This window comes from Sapajus apella, unplaced genomic scaffold (assembly GCF_009761245.1).
Source record: "Sapajus apella isolate SASKATOON/1434 unplaced genomic scaffold, GSC_monkey_1.0 scaffold101, whole genome shotgun sequence".
Classification (NCBI taxonomy): Eukaryota; Metazoa; Chordata; class Mammalia; order Primates; family Cebidae; genus Sapajus; species Sapajus apella.
The window spans coordinates 6,457,708-6,475,557 of NW_022437041.1; the positions used below are offsets into that span (position 1 = coordinate 6,457,708).

At 43.1% G+C, this 17,850-nt stretch overlaps 1 protein-coding gene and 1 long non-coding RNA gene across 3 annotated transcripts in view; one reads left to right on the top strand and one right to left on the bottom strand.

The window, feature by feature from the left end:
* The window catches only part of FNDC3B (fibronectin type III domain containing 3B), a 370,196-nt gene extending 352,780 nt beyond the window's left edge, over positions 1–17,416 (bottom strand). The window contains exon 1 of one of the 2 annotated variants that reach the window (XM_032258261.1): positions 17,272–17,416. The gene's annotated coding sequence lies outside the window, so the exon portion shown is untranslated. Of the gene's footprint in view, positions 1–16,458; positions 16,563–17,271 lie in introns of those variants that run through there. The other variant, XM_032258262.1, reaches the window with a different exon arrangement.
* On the top strand, positions 5,706–14,305 carry LOC116536486. Its single transcript, XR_004262664.1, has 2 exons — positions 5,706–5,789; positions 14,212–14,305. It is a non-coding gene; the product is annotated as an uncharacterized LOC116536486 (long non-coding RNA).
* Positions 17,417–17,850: the final 434 nt, after the last annotated feature.

Here is a 17,850-nt window from a genome sequence, read left to right on the forward strand (position 1 = left end):
CCCCTGCTCCTCACGAAAGCAAGGAAGACAAACATGCAACTAGAAAGTTAATGGCAAACACTTCAGATCCAAAATTACACGAAATGAAATGAAGCTAAAATAATCCAGTAGAGATATTTACTTGAATCCTCTGTTCTTTCTCTTTTTTGTCAACTAGTATGCCCTTAAAGGTTTGAATGAACTGAGAATACTGAACTAATTTAACAGAACTGCAAAATGAAACATAAATAGGAAGTGACACTGTTTCCCTGCTTAAATTGAATATAATAAGCAAATGGTCAGGGCTAAAAAGCTATGTTTTCAAATTATTGAGATTGCCACAGGTGTCAATAAGATCTAATTAAAGCTATAGGACAATAATTACAGAGCAAGAATAAAATAGGTCCAAAATCAAATAAAACTGGAAATAATTAAGTTTCTTCATTAGTGAGAAAACTGTATAGTACACTAAGATACGTCTTGCTAAACAAAGTCTGAAATAAAATATTACCTTAAAAATTGTTACCCATTTCTTCTCCTCCCACCTCAACTTTTTTAAAAAGTGGGGGGCATTTTTTTAAGATGAACTTCCTAAGAGACTCTAAATGACTGATTTTATAGTAATTTATTTTAAAATGAGTAAAAATATACAGCAAATTTTGGTGATGGTGGTGAAAGTATGTGACATTAAAGAGAGTCCAAGCAATTAAAAAAAAATAAAAGGAAATAAAATGCTCAAATCCTAAAATTACAATCTATTCCTTCTTTGATAGATGCTTAAAACTGTTCTCTTTACATCTTGAAATATAACATTGATATTTAAGAAACTATATACTCTTAAGAATTACTTCAGTGCTGGCCGGGCGCGGTGGCTCAAGCCTGTAATCCCAGCATTTTGCGAGGCTGAGGCGGGTGGATCATGAGGTCAAGAGATTGAGACCATCCTGGCCAACATGGTGAAACCCTGTCTCTACTAAAAAATATAAAAATTAGCTGGGCATGGTGGCATGCGCCTGTGGTCCCAGCTGCTTGGGAAGCTGAGACAGGAGAATCGCTTGAACCTGGGAGGTGGAGGTTGCAGTGCGCCGAGATCGTGCCACTGCACTCCAGCCCAGCACCTGGCAACAGAGCGAGACTCTGTCTTAAAAAAAAAAAAAAAAAAAAAATATAGTAAGAATTAGTTCAGTGCTGTGGCAATCTCCCTCATGAGGACCTACATCCAAAAAGTCCTGAAAACTGGGAGGAGGCCAAGGCTTCCCCAGCCTCCGACTGTAGAGAGAACGGTCAGGTGGGCAGCCAGCATTAAGGAGCACTTCTCTGGAGGTGCTGCCCCCCGTTCAGGGGCATTTGAGCACTTCCAGCTTCCCTCCTGAGACAGGAGAGAAAGGAGGTAGTTCTAACAGTGCTCACCATTCTGTGCGAACAATTTCCAGAGAAGCACATAGCTCCTTTTAGACCACGAGGAATACTCCTGTGAAGAAGTCAGGCAGCACCGCCTTGGGGGCTGCATCTTCACTTAGTCTCTTTGTCCACACCACTCCACAAACACAAGGCCGAAGCAAGTCAGGCCGCTCTTCAGGGCCCTGTCCTTAACTCACCTTCGGTGAACTCACTTTCTAAAGATGGAGTGGAGCCCTACATGATTCCTAACAAAGGACGCATTTAGGGTTGCCAGCTACCCAGGTTTAGCCTGGGCCGTCTGGGAAAGCACAAGGCTCCTCTGAATCCTGAGGTCACCTTTAATTAACTGCAGGGGCTGCTCTCTGAGTTCTCGGGGATGGACACCCGCTAGTGCTATGCTCATCCCATCCCTGTGGCTGCCTTCGGCACAACCCAAACCGCCAGAAACCTTAACCTTAAAAGGAGAAGAACAGTATTAGGAATAGGAGGATTTGTTTTTCCAGGTGCAAACTGTAGGTACAGCATCTTACTCTTATTAACTTAAATGAAAGCCACTGAGAATGAACCGAACTGTTACCACTGAGTAAAAGGACTCTCTTTCATAGTGTCGAAAGTGTCTGAAGAAGGTAAAACTTCACTACCATTTCTTAACCAACTGCCTTGGATTTTTCCCATTCATTCTATTGCGTTTCTTATACATTATTGTCTGTGAAGTACACTTTTATTCTCTGGTTTCTTTCATTCTAAGCTTAAGTTGCTACCACAGAGAACAATCTAGGAAAATCTCCCTCTTGGAAAATGTCCAGAATATTATTGTTTTAAAAGTAGATTTGGCCGGGTGCGGTGGCTCACGTCTGTAATCCCAGCACTTTGGAAGGCCAAGGCAGGCAGATCATGAGGTCAGGAGATCGAGACTGTCCTGGCCAACATGGTGAAACCCCATCTCTATGAAAAATACAAAAATTAGCCGGGCATGGTGGCCCAAGCTTGTAATCCCAGCTACACAGGAAGAGGCTGAGGCAAGAGAATCACTTGAACCTGGGAAGCGGAGGTTGCAGTGAACCAAGATCGAGCCACGGCACTCCAGCATGGGAAACAGAGCGAGACTCCATCTGAAAAAAAAAAAAAAAATTCAAAAAAAAAAAAAAAAAAAAGTAGATTTGGATGGGCACAGTGGCTCATGCCTCTAATCCCAGCACTTTGGGAGGCTAAGGCTGGCAGATCACAAGGTCAAGAGATCGAGACCATCCTGGCCAAGATGGTGAACCCCGTCTCTACTAAAAAATATACAAAAATTAGCTGGGTGTGGTGGCACGCGCCTGTAGTCCCAGCTACTCGCGAGGCTGAGGCAGGAGAATCACTTGAACCCAGGAGACAGAGATTGCGGTGAGCTGAGATCACGCCACTGCATTCCAGCCTGGCACCTGGCGACCAAGCAAGACTCAGTCTCAAAAAAAAAAAAAAAAAAAAAATTTGTTTTCTAGACAATAGACAGGATGAGCCCACGGAAGGTATTCAGCTACTAGTCAGCCTTAGTATTCCGCCACCTGGCAACACAGACTCTGTACTACGTCTAGAGATACAAATTACATCATTAACTTGAACTACTGAGAAGCAGTGTGATACAGTTGAAAAAAGTTTTAAAATCACTCTAGGTGACCTTACGGAAGTTTTTGAATGTTTTTGAGCATGCTTTCTCATCTTTGATTCACTCAATAATCATTTATGAGGGCACTCAATATGTACCAGCTTCTGCTGTGGATGCTGCAAACACCTATAGAAAAACAGAATTCTCAGCCGGGCGTGGTGGCTCATGCCTGTAATCCTAGCACTTTGGGAGACTGAGGTGGGTGGATCACCTGAGGTCAGGAGTTCAAGACCAGCCTGGCCATCACGGTGAAACACCATCTTTAAAAAAAAAAAAAAAGAAAGAAAAGAAAAGAAAAACAGAATTCTCTTCCAGAATTTTTTTGGGTTTTTTTGAGACGGAGTCTTGTCTGTCTCCCAGTCTGGAGTGCAGTGGTGCGATCTCGGCTCACTGCAACCTCCACCTCCTGGGTTCATGCAATTCTCCTGTCTCAACCTCCCAGGTAGCTGGGACTACAGGCCTGCGCCAACAAGCCTGGCTAATTTTTTCTGAATTTTTAGTAGAAATGGGGTTTCACCATATTAGCCAGGATGGTCTCGATCTCCTGACCTTGTGATCCGCCCGCCTCGGCCTCCCAAAGCTGGGATTACAAGGTGTGAGCCACCACGCCAAGCCCCAGAATTATTTTTAATAGAAGTGTGTTCATATATAGATAAATGGATAGATATATACACACAAACACACATAGAATATAAGTATGGGTTGAATATATATATATACATGAAAGTGCCTGTCAAGTAGTAAGTGCTGGAAAATTGCTGGCCACTATTACTATATTTTACATCTGACTTGCGGTCAGAGGGTTTAGAAGTACAGTGCACAAAAGTGTCCTCATTTCTATATAAAACTGCCAATAGTTGATTATCATTTTACTCCAAGGAATATGATGATTAAAACCTTCAATTTTGCCCTGTCTCCTAACTGGAGTCCTTTAAGCTAAGTACTCTTCTCACCTCTCTTCTTTCCAGACATTAAATTGAAAACCTTAAAGGGGCAGATTACTAAGAGGGCCAACTCTCCACCTCTGAGTTCCCCAAACTTGTCTGATCACATAATTCACCTGGATCCCACCCCAGATCTAAAGAACAAGAGCTCCACAGGCATGGCCCCTCTGCAAACACACAGCCCTACAATGCCCCAGGAGATTCTTCCAACAGGTTTTAACTCCCCTGCAAATAGCTGAGGTCACTCTCCTCAAGTTCCTTCCAAGGCATGCTCTCTGACCCTTCCTCCATGGCTTAGTTTAGCACTAACCAACACTTGGCCAGAATCAACTCTTTCAGCTGGGCCTCCAACATCTCACCAAGGCACATTTTGGGGAGGAGAGGGTTTCTGCCTCTTAATAAGTCCTTTCTAGAATTTCACTTATAAAAGGATCATTTAAGGCTGGGTGTGGCTCATGCCTATAATCCTAGCACTTTGGGACGCCAACGCGGGCCAATCGATTGAGCACAGGACTTCCAGACGAGCCTGAGCAACAGGGTAAGACCCGACTCTAAAACACACACACACACACACACACACACACACACACATATTAGCTGGGAACAGCAGCACTTGCCTGTAGTCCCAGCTACTCAGGGCTGAGGTGGAAGGACCACTTGAGCCCAGGAGCCAGTGGCTGCAGTGAGGGGCAATCACACCACTGCACCCCAACCTGGGCAACAGAGCCAGGCTCTCTCAAAAAAAAAAAGAAAAAAAAGGAAAAAGACAAAGATCATTTTTAAAAGGGATCATTTGAAACTACCACAAATCTTTTAAAAGTTGTATTTTTTAAAATAATAACAAACAAAATGTTCGTAAGTGAAGGCCCATATTTTCATGGAACAGAAATACAGCTATTTGTTCGAATTTTCCAAATCAATTCAGAATCTAACAGAGGCATGAAAAAGTCATGTATTCTCTGAAGAACATTCATTTCTTTAAAATAGCAAGGAATAAAAAGCTAGGTTTGCACTCCAGGTGACACATGCCTTGCATCTTCATTTGTTTAATTAAATATTTATTAGTTACCTACTTTGAGGAAAAAACTCAAGAAACCCTGGAAACACAAAAATGTCTATAATATAGCCCATGTTTCAAAGAGATTAAGGCAGGAGAAGACACACTGACTAGGTGCCCAAAGAAAGGCACTAAATTTGTTTTTTTATTTCCATAGGTTTCCAGGGAACATGTGGCATTTATATGAGTAGGTTCTTCAGCGGTGATTTGTGAGATTTTGGTGCACGCATCACCGGCGCAGTACACACTGAATCCAATTTGTAGTCTTACCCCTCACCTCCTTCCCTCCCTTTTCCCTGGAGTCCCCAAAGTCTACTGCATCATTCTTGTTGAAAGGCGCTAAGTTTAAATGGCACATTCAAACTGGGAATCCAGCCTCCAAGCCATCAAATGAACATTTACTGTGAACCCATGATGAAAAAACCCTTTAAATCAAAAATCATCCCTACTCACCAATAAGGGAGACAAGGAGATTATTAGACAACAATGAAAAAGTCGAGTCCTCTGAAAATACAAAGTGCTAGAAGAAATTTAAGAAAATGAGAAGTTGGCCAGGCGCAGTGGCTCATGCCTGTAATCCCAGCACTTTGGGAGGCCAAGACAGGTGGATCATGAGGTCAAGAGATCGAGACCATCCTGGTCAACATGGTGAAACTCCGTCTCTACTAAAGCTACAAAAAATTAGCTGGGCATGGTGGCGCGTGCCTGTAATCCCAGCTACTCAGGAGGCTGAGGCAGGAGAATTGCCTGAACCCAGGAGGTGAAGGTTGCAGTGAGCCGAGATCGCGCCATTGCACTCCAGCCTGGGAAAAAAAGGAAACACTCTTCTCAAAAAAAAAAAAAAAAAAAAAGAAAATGAGAAGTTATCCAAAATGATGGCTCTGAAACATAACGAGGATATGCAAAGAAAAAGGGAGATAATTTTGACTAGGCCACAATAAGAGCACTCTAAACACAATGTAATAATTCTTCATACCACTCCTGGACAAGAGGAGACCATGCCTTTCAATAGCATTTGATATCAGTTAATGTACCTCCTGCCAGAGAAATTAGGTCACAAAAATGACAGCTATGGTATGAAGAGCTCATTGAGTGGAGTTGTATCAATCCATTTATATACACAGCAATATATATATGCACATAAAAAGTGTATATACTATACATACACATATTATATACACAGACACACACACAAACGCACACAAGAAAATATACTCTCAGAGGTTGGACATGGTGGCTCACACCTGTAATCCCAGCACTTTGGGAGGCCGAGGCGGATGGATCACCTGAGGTCAGGACTTCGAGACAAGCCTGGCCGACATGGTGAAACCCGATCTCTACTAAAAATATAAAAATTAGCCAGTCATGGTGGTACATGCCCGTAATCCCAACTGCTCCAGAGGCTGGGGGAGGAGAATCCCATGAACCCAGGAGACGGAGGTTGCAGTGAGCTGAGATCATGCCACCGTGTACTCCAGCCTGGGTGACAGAGTAAGACACCATCTCAAAAAAAAAAAAAAAAAAAAAAGAGAGAACATATATACTCACAGAGAGTACATGTATACATTACTATCACACCCTTGCAATTTGACCATTTTTCAGGAGTTCTGGAATGAATGGTAAACATTTTTTGGTAGCAAATAGTATGTAATTTTCCTTAAGATCTTATTTGTGTTTAAATTTAAATCTTTCCATTAGAACTTTTATTTGACGTTTTGAGTATACATACTTTCCATCTCATGTTTAGGCTTTGGCATCCCATCACTTAAATGAAAATTGTGTCCATGTTTTGGTGAATGATCCAACTATACTCAACATCAAATATCTCACAAGAAAAAACAGAGGGAACAGAACCTACTATGCAATCATTACATGCCAGAGACAAGTTCAGATGAATACAACAGAATATATGTGCTTTCTTTCCCTCTATCCCTTTTGTAACTTGGTTTTCCAGTCTGAGGAACTAAAGAATTCTAACACTTAATGCATTTCCAACATGAGTACAGAGATGACTTAGACCATTTCTCTTAAACAGAAATCAAAGTTTTTCCACAAGTACTAACGATGTTAAGAATGAATAAAATGTTTAAAGGTTAGAAAATGCGACAGGTTCAATTGCACACCTACTCCCAGATTTCTAGATGACTCGCTGTGCTTTCGGGATAGATTATCTTAATGTGCTTACATGGTTTGCAAATATTAATAAACTCCCTGAATCATCTCAATATTAAAATGCCCTTTTTCCACTCCAGAGATCTACTTTTAACCATTTTCCTCTAAATTCAAGTCAGTTAATAAAATAAGGAAACTCTGATCTGCAAAAAATGGCTTAGGGAAATCTCACTTGACACTGCAACAGATAGATGAAAAAAAATAACAATAATAAGTGTATCTATATACCGGCCTGAGGTAGAGCAAGGAGGAGTAGAGAGGCATATGGAGACTGTGTAGGATACATCTTCGATATTTACTGTTGCATTTTTTGTCACAAAGTATATATAACAAAAAACTTACTGTTTTCTGCATTCAACTTAGTGGCATTACATACATTCAAAACGTTGTACAACCATCACCACTGTTCATTTCCAGAACCTTTTTATCATCCCAAACCGAAATTCTATACCCGTGAAACTCTCTCTCCTTTTTCCCTTCCCCAAGCCCTGGTAACCTCTATTCTACTTTTCATCTCCATGAATTTACCTATCCTAGTCACCTCATGAAAGTGAATACATACAATACTTATCTTTTTGTATCTTATTTCACTTAGCATAGTATTTTCAAGATTCATTCAGGTTATGGCAGGTATTAGAATTGCATTCTTTTTATGGCTGAATAATATTCCATTGTAGCATAATATTCCAATATAGAATATCATGTTTTATTTATCCATTCATCTATTGATGGGCATGGGTTATCTCCACCTTTTAGGTATTGTGAATAATGATGCTATTAACACTGGCTTATAAGTACCTGAGTCCCTGCTTTCTTTTGCGTATAGGATTGGAACTGCTGAATCATACAGTAATTCTATGTGTAAATATTTATGAACTACAAAACTGTTTTCCACAGTAGCTGTATCATTTAACATTCCCAACAGCAGTCATTGAGGATTGCAGCTCAATATATTTAAGTATTATCTAATTCACTAATTCAGAATAATGTTTACCTCTATTATTCTTAATCAGGATTATTTTTCCTGAGACTAAAAAAACCATGATGAAAAATCAGAAACGGCATCTAAAGACTTTTATTATTTTCTTTCCCATTGAACGATTTAAATAAAAGATATAGAAGGTATAGAATGGGTTTTTAAAACCTTTAAAATATTAAGAGAAAGTGAAGCAGAATATCCTAGAAATACATTAAGTATCCTATATGTAAAATGTGTACTATAAAAACTGGTCAAATCTGACCCCTAAGCAGTCACATACTAGAAAACCTCGTATCTGAGTAACCAAGTATAAAACGTAAAATATTGTCCTGAAGTCTTCTAAAAGAAACTTACTCTCTTTACCGGCAAGTTCATACAGTACCTGGAACTAAGCTGCCCAGGAGAATCTTGCTTTAGTAAAATCAGAGGAGGAAGACGGGTACAGCTTACTGAAATACTAAACTCACGACTCCCACAATTCTGCCCAAATGCAAAGGCAGGAGAAATGAAGCTGAAAGCAATAATGATGCACCTTAAACCTTTAACACCTGCTCTCACCAATCTGCCCTCAAATGCTTACAGGTGACCAAAGAAATCAATAAGCAGCAAAACAAATCTCAATAGAAAAACTCCAAAACCAATAAACAGGCACAGCTGGAGTCTATTGGTAGAGTGGGGTGCGGTGGGGGAGATAGATATTGTGCTTATTGTTGTGATATATTTTGCAAGAAAATAATATAGTGCTACCCATTGCTGGTCAGCTGTTTCTCGTTCACATAATGGCATTGAGTCAATCAACATTTATTTCATGGCAATCAAAGAGAACCAACTTTCCATGGGCTCCTGAATCTCTATGAAATGCCCAGCAGCAGACCAGCATTAATGAACACATTCTGCATTTTCACACTGCTTTTAAGTAAACTGATTTTCCAAAGGTGCTTAACAGTGGTTTGTTCTTTTAATTAGGTAAATATTCCTCTTAAGATCTATTTAAACTTCTGATATTTATAGTAAAACCTTTTCATAAAGAATAGGCAGCCAAACTTTATCCTAGCCTTGCCTGGATAATTGCAAATCCCTAGTTAGTTACATGTAGAACAATGGAGTTATTTTTAATAGAGACCCCTCTTTCATAGGCCATGGGGAATCTTAAATCCCTTAAAAATAAATTAAATCATTCTATTTCCTAGAATTTTAGAATCTTCAACTATTTCTAAAACATACTACCTTTGTTCATGTATAAATATCACTTTCTAGACAATTATTTCAATAATTGTGCATTCGGATCATGTCAGTTTAAGTAAATTTTTCTGACTAGTTGGCCTTTATGAAATCTTTACTACTCTTTCCAGGGTCCTTAAAGATGGATCCTTAAATTTTAATATAATTTAGAAGCCTTGAAGTCTAACACAGCCTGAAGGTCCTCCAATTTTAATATTGCTCCCATTTCAGAAGGTAGTAAAGAAACGAACTTACCACCATCCAGCCCTAGGAGTTTGGTGGTAGATACTCTATATGAGACTCTAAAAACATCAGAACACAGTAGAATATTCCATTAACAAAGAACCTGGTCTAGATCTCAATGAATGCATTCTGAGTCAATAAACAAGTAACTGAAATAAAATTACATTTTAAAATCAAATATAATCATTTAACAGAAGACACACTTTGATACTTCCTAGAACTTCAAATAACACTGTGACTCAACACCATCTCGGAAAAATCCCCCACCATCCCCCAAAATGGTTATTTGAAACTGACAATGTGTTTTAATGATATTACAAAAATAAAACAGGACCATGCAAGGTGGCTCATACCTATAATCCCAACACTTTGGGAAGCTGAAGCAGGGAGACTGCTTCAAGCCAGAAGTTACAGACCAGCCTAAGCCACCACGAGACCTTGTCTCCGTAAAAGTAAAAAGGTATTAGCCAGGCATGGAGGCGTGAACGCACAGTCCTAGCCATAGTCCTACTTGGGAAGCTGAGGTGGAAGGATCACTTGAGCCCAGGAGTTCGAAGCCATAGTGAGCTATGACAGAGCCACTGAACTCCAGCAACAGTGAAACAGTGAAAAAGAAGAAGAATAAAAAGTTACAAGCTGATGTATAAGCTGACATCAACCATCGCCAAGGGCATCAGAAATTCCGATCCAACACTTGCGAGAATGCTGAACTTGCATATCTTAACTGGGAGAAATGAAAAATTCAAGAAGTGATCCATTTTCAAACTGACAAACATCCTCATCTGTATGTAGATGGCTGATTATGACAGTCTATCAATCTTACGTGATTTATACTTGGTGGTTTTAAAAACATTTCTGGGCCGGGGCAGTGGCTCACGCCTGTAATCCCAGCACTTTGGGAGGTCGAGGCAGACCAATCACAAGGTCAAGAAATCCAGACCATCCTGGCCAAGATGGTAAAACCCTGTCTCTACTAAAAATAAAAAAATTGGCTGGGCACGGTGGTGCACACCTGCAGTCCCAGCTACTTGGGAGGCTGAGGCAGAAGAATCATCTGAAGCAGGGACGCAGAGGTTGCTGTGAGCCGAGATCTCATCACTGCACTCCAGAGACAAAGCGAGACTCTGTCTAAAAAAAAAAAAAAATTAAATAAAAACATTTATGTCCCCTGATCTTCAATTGCCACCCCACATACCTTCTGTTTCCAAAGACTGGTCCTTGACATTAAACGTGCATCACAAATACTTCCCTCCAGGTGAGCTTGTTCCTAGGGACTGGCCTCTCACCGGATGTACCTTGCAAAGTGCTCAAGCATCATCAAGTCATTCTCCCAGTTGGGCCTGAGCTTGTCCAGCTGCCCCTATCTAGCCACAATAATTCAAGCATGCTCTGCCTCTTTAAAACACATAATGTTGGCCGGGCGTGGTGGTTCACGCCTGTAATTCCAACACTTTGGGAGGCCGAGGCGGGTGGATCACGAGGTCAACAGATCGAGACCATCCTGGTCAACATGGTGAAACCCCGTCTCTACCAAAAATACAAAAAATTAGCTGGGCATGGTGGCGCGTGCCTATAATCCCAGCTACTCAGGAGGCTGAGGCAGGAGAATTGCCTGAACCCAGGAGGCAGAGGTTGCGGTGAGCCGAGATCGCGCCATTGCACTACAGCCTGGGTAACAAGAGCAAAACTCCGTCTCAAAAAAAAAAAAACAAAAACACATAATGCCATAACCATACTATATATTTTAAGGCAAATTATATATATAAAGACACTCAGCAAACTAAAGAACAAAGCTTCTCCTCAACCACCTAAGTGAATTCTCAACAGCTTTAAGAATGAAAGTTAATGTACTTGAAAATAATGTCTTACCACATAAAAATCTCACTTAATGGATTAACCTCATTAACATGAAAAAAAGGCAAGTATGATTTCTAAAGTGGAAAGGCAGGTAAGGTTGCAAAGATTCCCCCACGCTGCAAATATGATTCTTTTCCATTCTCAGCTGTAATTGCTGAAATCTCAGGTAATAAGCTAAGGTAATGCACAAAGACTAAAGCCTTATGCCTCTATCATTCAGTGCTGAAAGTTCCTCTAAGAGACTGCACTTTTTCCCCCTTCACCTCAAAAACAGCCCTGAATCAAGCCTGGCCTGTCCACTTCAGCAACACTAGCTCAGCTAAGACCAACTTCCCAAACGCACAGATATGAGACAACTCATGTACAGCACAACTTTCGAGAGGTCGCAAATCACCTATTCCATTAGGAGTGGGGTAAAAATAAAACACAGTATCTAAAGCTGGGACCTTATTTACTAATCACAAAGAAAAATAAAGCATTTTTCAAACTGTCCAAGCACGACTTGGAGGGCTCTGAAAATGTACAAAGAAATACCACAGGACCAGCTCAGTTTTAAACTTTGGAATTGAATGAACTATGGAGTCTGCATAAGGCTTTGCCAAACACTTTTCAATATAATGACTCACTAATCCTTTGTGACAACCATTTGAAAAGATATGAGTTGGATCTTTCCTCCTTATATTAAAATGAGGAAACCCAGACTTAGAGAGGTTCAAAAGCTTATCAGGGACCCAGCTGGAAAGTAAAGTCACTCCTACAAGGGAGATATTCCAATTTCAGACTGATGCTCAAATGTGGCCCTCATCTTTGTCCATCATTGAAACATCTTTATCCTTCAAGATTATAGTAAATTTCTCATTTGTATGAAGCATTTGGGAATGTCCTACAAATCAAGCCATACGTCATGGGTTAAGTCACGTTTCCTATATTTGTCACACTCACTAGGACACTATAATCCTATTTATAACATGGTTCTTATCCTGAAAATAGTACAGCGGTCCCAATGGTCAGGAATGGGTATGAACTCGATGTTTCAGTTACCTGAACGGTCTCAGTAACTGATGCCTTACCTGCAGCTGAATTAACAATTTTCAAAGAGCTGGAAGCAATGTAATTCACATAACACTAAAATAACATAGAACAATTTAAAGATAATTTACAGACATAGGTCCTTCAGGATATGTCCCGAGTTAAGACTATGAACTGCAATTATCCTTGGACAGTCCTATAACTATGGAAGGTACAGTAGATTCAGATATATTTATACTGAACCTGGCAGCTGCCTCTTAAAAATCCTAATAAAAAGAGACTACATTATAATTTGCCTTTTCCTGAGGGTAGCGCGCGCGCGCGCGCACACACACACACACACACACACACACACACACAGACACACAAAAGGTACTGGGTTATTGGATATGTATAGCTAGAATCCAATCCAAATTAAAGAATGCTTACTTTAACATGAGTTGGAATTTTCACTATTCCATACGAAATCAGAAAGTTGTTGAAATTCCTTTTAGCAAATGAAACTCTAAAATACAATGAATTTAAATTAAATCCACTAATCAGAATACTATTTGATCATCTGCCATAAAGACGCTCTTTCTGTTTTAATCTTATACATATTCTTCCCCATTCACAGATGAATCCAATGTGTTTAATATTTGATTTTTATACTCTGATAGTAAGAGAATGATTTTAATTCTTCAGATTAATTCTGCAGCTACATGAGGAAAAGTGAATAATGGGATTTACTGATACTTATGAAGTCATTTGAAAAGAACTGTCAAATAAACAGATGAACATGGGTGTGAGAGGATCGGTTTTTCAACTTTCTATTAGTGACTTTTCACATTGCTTCCTATTTATACACCTTTATTACACTAAAATAACCAACAATCTCTGACTACTTTTTCAGCAACTCCTATATTAAACCAAAAACATATATCATTTAAAGTTTTTTTTTTTTTACCAGTTTTAACTATGACATGTAAGCACTGCTTTTTAAAACCAAATAGTTAACAAATAATGTGCATATTTTATCCACTCTCCATATGAAAGAAGTTGAGCTATAGCTAACTCAGTCTTTAAATTCCATTTAAGGACTGAATGTAATTTCTGATATCATAGAAGAAAGAAAAATGAACCAAGACATCTAAAGAGCAGTATGCAGCCAAGACTACATAGTGAGACCTGTCTCTACAAAAAATAATAGTAAACAGCCTGACATGGTGGCGTGCACACCTGTAGTCCCAGCTCCTGGAGAGGCTAAGGAGAAAGGATCATTTTAGTCTGGGAGGTGGAGGCGACAGTGAGCCCTGATTCTGCCACTGCACTCCAGCCTGCTGAGGCTCAAAACAAAGAGCAAGATTACCCAGCTACATGTGAAAAGATTTGGGAATCAAAAAGTTCTATACTTTGCTCTCCAATATGGTAACAACCAGCCACAAGTGGCAATTTAAATTTAAAATAATTACAAGTAAATAAAACTTAGGCCAGGTGTGTTGATTCACACCTGTAATCCCAGCACTCTGGGAGGCTGAGGCAGGTGGATTACCTGAGGTCAGGAGTTCCTGACCAGCCTGGGCAACATGGTGAAACCCCATCTCTACTAAAAAATACAAAAAATTAGCCAGGTGTGGTGGCGGACACCTGTAATCACAGCTACTCTGGAGGCTGAGGCAGGAGAATTGCCTGAACCCGATAGGAAGAGGTTGCAGCAAACTGAGATCCGGGCACTGCACTCCAGCCTGGGTGACAGAGGGAGACACCATCTCAAAAAAAAAAACAAAAACAAAAAACCAACAACAACTTAAACTGCTGTTCCTCAGTCTACTAATTACATTTCAAAGACTCACTTACATGTGCCTTGTGGCTGCTGTATTGGACAGCACAGACAGAGCCATTACCAACACTGAAGAAAATTCTATTGGATGGCACTGTTGGTAGCTACGCGATCTTATGCAAGTTACTTAATTCTGGGAATCTCAATGCCCTTGTTTATAAAGCGTGCATAATACCACCTAAATCGAAAGACTATTAGAATTTTAATGAGATAATGTATAAAAGCACAGGAAATAGTGCTCAGTACACATCAGATATCCCAGAGAGGTAGCTATTAACACAATCCTGTATTAAACTTTGGTCTTTAATGGTGACCCTCAATAAGTCACTTTCCTTCCTAGGCCTCCTTTTCTAAAACCAAAAAGTGTGGGAAGTTCTTCCAGTTAGCTTCTAATGAACCTATCAATCAAATGCTACTGGGTTAAATAAAGAATTGAGCAAAAGGAGCACAAACTCCTACTGAGTAAACTACCACCTAGACTCCAAGAGCCTAGAGCTTCCTTACAGATCCCACGCATTCTTCAAGAAACCCCAGAAGACTGGCTCTCCAACATAACCATCGTCTGATGTGAGCTATTTATAAAGTCTGTCTTAAAAGATTACCGGAATATCTTTCTGTAATTGTATATACTGTAATTAGAAGCTACAACCTCCTATTTTATGATGAGATCCTGCAGTTTTAACATCTTTTAAATGAACACTATCTTTACAGATGAATTCTTTTTTATCTTTAAGTCATTTAAACCACAACACTTTAAAAGCACGTGTGAGTTTAAAAACTATTTTGTAATGACCGATTTTTTTTTTTTTAATCAACTATGCCTCATTCTCAGCCACCCTGTGGGTGCCCCTCTGGTGTCTAAACAAAGTGAGAATTGTACCTTCATGGGTGAGGTCCCTTTGCAGGGCCAGAAACTTGCCCAGAGACTTTATCCTTGTTAACAGCTGCTCCCAGGGAGCCAGGAAATTTACTGATCCAGTAAATTTCAGAATCAGCCTCCAACGAGGGGGAACCAAGGGCCCCCACAAAAGACACAAAAGCAGCCCTCCCGGCTGCTATCCGCTGTGGGGCGGTGACCAGGCACCCAGGGTCACAGCTTTAACTTAGGGGTGGAGGAGCAACTCCGGCAGCAGAAATCATTACAGAGTTAAGCAATTTTGCCCAGGGCCTGAAGCCTCAAAAAAAAAAAAAAGTGTTATTCCAGAGCAGATTCCTTTTCTTCCGGGTCTGTCTGCCCCTTTGACTCTTTGCCCACAACCACCGTGCCTCCCCATTCCCAATGCCCCACCTCTTGCCACATTTATTAAAAAAAAAAAAAAAAAAAGAGGGGGAGGAAGGAGGGAGGGAAAGAGAAGGAGAAGAAGAAAAGAAAAAGAATAAAGAAAGAAAACGATTTTAAAAAGCATATTCCCTCTTCCTTAGCTTTTTTTAGCAAGGCCTGGAAACTGGAGGAAATTCAAATCAAATTAGTTGCACATTAAAAAATAAACAGACAAGCAATCAGGGGGTGCCCACCCAACAAAAGACCTCACCCGTTCCAAAATATGATTAAGCCTGGGAGGGAAGGGGGGGAGGGGGACTAAAAACCAGCAGGGATGGAGAGAGAAACCTGTGGCTTTTTGGCCCCAGCGTTGGCCCACTGCGGCCAAATTCTGAATTTTGTTTAAAGAAAATGCTGGGTCGAGGAGAAAAGAAAATAAAAAGTTGCAACTTTTAAGGAAGTCTGTCTGGATAAAATGCCATTGCTTCCCTCCGTCTGGGAAGGCAGGGGGGGAGCTGAGATTCCAAAAGCTCCAGCTCCGACCGCGCACTCCTGGAAGCCTCCCCGCCAACGGCGCCGCTAGGCGGGCCAGCCCCGTCTCCCGAGACGGCGGGCCCGGGCGCTCTGGCTCCCACGGGACGCCCGCACCCCGACCTCCGGGGAAGTTCGCAGGCACAGCCCGAGGCCGCACTCTCCGCCGGGAGTGACAGGCCCTTCCCACGCCGGCCGGCCCCGGCCTCGCCGCGGGCACCAGACGGTCCGCGCGGCCCCTCCCGGCTGCCTCGGGGCGCAGATTCCGCCCGCCCGCCCCTCCCCGGCCGAGGCGCCCCTCGGGGTGACCGACTGACCGGAGCTCCGCTGGCCCACACACCGGGTCGCCCGCTCCTTCCCGCCGCGCCCCGCTCCCCCGCCCGAGCTTCCAGCCGCCAGGCTCGCCAAGTCCGGCCGCGGCCGCCGGTTACCGCCCCCAGCCCGGGGGGAGCCCGGGGGGCAGGACGGGGAGGGAGGACGTGGCGCGCTCGGAGGTGGCCAGCGGCGGGGCGGGGAGTGTCCCGGAGAGGCCCAGCGGGGGCGGGGGGACGGGCCGGCGCGGGCTTGGGGCCCTCCCCGCGAGCATCCCCGAGTTCGAGGCCCCCGGCCGCCCCCGCCGGCGTGGAGAGGCGGCCCCAACTTCCAGCCGCACTTCGCACACCCGCCCTCTCCCCTCCACCATATGGAAATCTGCAGCCTCGGAAAGTGACACGTCGAAGATTCCTCGGCCTGGCCGCCCGCTCTCCCCCCCGGGCAGCGTTCCTGCCGCGGAGATTCCGGGAGGGGGAGCGGATTCCTCGGACAAATCTGCTGGGAAGGCTGGGGGTGGGGGAGGCCGCGAGCCACGGCCCAGGTTTTTTTTTTTTTTTTTTAAGGAGGAATCTCCCCGTTTCTTTCACTCCTCCAAACCCTGAGGAGGGGGCACAGGCGCGGGCTGCCCCTCCCGGATCCCGTGTTCCCGGGGCGCCCCCGCACTCCGGCGCCAAGTTGTGCCGGGAAGCCCAGGGCGCTCGCGGGACGGGCACGCACTTCGGCGGACTCCGCGTCAGGCCGGGGCTTCCCGGCGCCCCGCGACCCGGCGGTGGAGCGCGGCTCCCGCTCCCCTCCTGCCCGGCTCCCGCACGCCTCACCTTCCCGGGGCTGAAACGCAGGCTCCGGGCGCGCCGCACACCGGGCCGCCCACGCCTTCCCAGCCGGCAGCCCCGAGCGTCCCTGCCGCCCCCTCCGCCGCTCCCGCCGCGCTCCTCCTCCTCCAGCCGCCGCCGCTCAAATAACTACCAGGAGGGTTCGATGGGGGATTCCGCCATGTCAATGATGTCGTGACCACATGGGGCTCTGGGGCCCGCCCACTACCGTAAACCACCGAGGACACCTGCAGCCGCAATCGCAGACTCGCAGAAGCTGTGGGGGCCTCGCCTGTCCCCCCGCCCTGCCCAGCGAAGCAGAAACTTCTTTTGGTTCAGCCAGACTGAGGAAACCTGAGGCTCAGGAATCTAACAACGCCTGAACGGCCAGGGCTGTGCGTTCTGCAGATCGCCAGAATAATATGAGAGCAGTGTTTACTCAGTAATAAGCCTAAGACTGACTTTTTTTCATTTACACGTATATTTCCCTTTCTGTTGTGGTTAATCCCCACAGCAACCTTGTGAGCTATATTACTCCCCTCTCTATTTCCCACAGCATTTTGTTCATACAGTTAACAGTATAAG